This window comes from Cyprinodon variegatus, unplaced genomic scaffold, assembly GCF_000732505.1.
Source record: "Cyprinodon variegatus isolate N-32 unplaced genomic scaffold, C_variegatus-1.0 Scaffold996, whole genome shotgun sequence".
Classification (NCBI taxonomy): Eukaryota; Metazoa; Chordata; class Actinopteri; order Cyprinodontiformes; family Cyprinodontidae; genus Cyprinodon; species Cyprinodon variegatus.
Genome location: NW_015151449.1, coordinates 95,983 through 97,504, shown reverse-complemented (window position 1 = coordinate 97,504; position 1,522 = coordinate 95,983). Strand labels below are relative to the sequence as shown.

Genomic DNA, 1,522 nt, shown 5'->3' with positions numbered 1-1,522 from the left:
CGGATGGCAGCGACCTGCTAAAATCCAGACAGACGGCAGCGACCTGCTAACATCCAGACGGCAGCGACCTGCTAACATCCAGACGGACGGCAGCGACCTGCAGGAGGAGGAATTATTCCCCTGAACGGTTGGTTGATGCATTACATGTCCTAGACATTAATATGGTTTCTGAATATCCTGCTTCAGTTCCATCTGATTTTCTGCCAGTTATTGAAACTGAAGCTCCTCAGAAAGTCTGTGAGCAGACGAGTTTGTTCATCTCCCTCATCATTAATGTTGGTTTGGATCCAGCCTGCAGAGAATATTGAGTTATTTTTGTTTGAATGTCTCTGTGATTCTAAATCAAAGTTTATTGTGGAGAAAACTTCTGTCCGTATGTCAGAACTCAGCAGGATAAAGTCTGGAAAAGGAGAGACAGATGTTTGTGACATGAAATCACATTTTAGAAGGAAGTTAATCCAACTTTTAACTTATCAGGTTTTTGATTAATGACCAGAATCTGTCTCTAATAAAAGCTTTGCTCCAGTTCAAACTAAACTTCCTTCTTCTTCTTCTTTTGTTTAATGGCGGTTGGTAAGCAACGTTTAGGTGCGCATTAGCTCCACCTTCTGAATAGTAGGTGGATTAGAATTTAAAAATTTCCCTACATTCTATAATATAAACCTGTTTTCCTAAAAGAAGAAGAAAACATATACTTAAATAAAATATGCCCTGAGTCTAATAGCAGTAAACTGAAAACATTAAACTATGCCTTCTATTGATCAGATTTAATCCTAATCTCTCCTTTGTTGATATTGTCTCCAGTATATCAGCACATGTTCTAAATCTGCCACTTCATCCCAGTAATCCCAGTTCCCTGTTACATATTTCCCTTTTATATGCAGTATTATTAAGTCCTGTATGTCCCAGTCTCAACCTTCTTAAAATCAAGTTAGGGTCCCTCCTGTCTCTTCCTTATTTGATTGAACTCTATAGAAATGTCTTCCTTTACGTCCTCTGTCCTCCTTCCTGCCAAATCTTCACCTTTTCTATAGATTTCATTTCTGCTTTACTGTATTTAATGCTAATTGTTAGCATAGAAGCTCATTGCCCTCCTATGTGAAGCTGGAAGCCAGAACAAGGTAACCTGCAGCGCATGTCTTTTTATTCTAGTAACACGGTGAACAATATCAAACATTATTTCTAATGTATATTATGAAGACATTTCCTTAAAACTAATCAGAGCTCTGCTAGAATCTGAGCAAACAATAACAGAGGCAGGTTTGTAGTGCCGGCATTAATGCCACCAGCTCTCCTGTAGAAACAGACAAATGATCACTAACTACGATTTGATACGATATTTAGATCCGCGATAACAGAAGCCACTCCAACACTCTTCATCTGACTTTCTGACGTATCTGAAAATATCTGAAGTTTTTGTCTGTATTGTTGAACCGACAGATCCAGGCAGGTTTCAGGGTTCCGTGAGTCCTGTAGAAAGCCAGGCAGGTTTCAGGGTTCCGTGAGTCCAGCAGAGAGCTCA

At 39.6% G+C, this 1,522-nt stretch overlaps 1 protein-coding gene across 8 annotated transcripts in view; it reads left to right on the top strand.

Annotated features, from left to right (window-relative positions):
• Positions 1-2: 2 nt before the first annotated feature.
• LOC107100653 (zinc finger protein OZF-like) overlaps positions 3-1,522 on the top strand; it is a 10,072-nt gene continuing 8,552 nt past the window's right edge. For all 8 annotated transcript variants that reach the window (XR_001482028.1, XR_001482030.1, XR_001482029.1 and 5 more), the window contains exon 1: positions 3-127. The gene's annotated coding sequence lies outside the window, so the exon portion shown is untranslated. The remainder of the gene's footprint in view (positions 128-1,522) is intronic.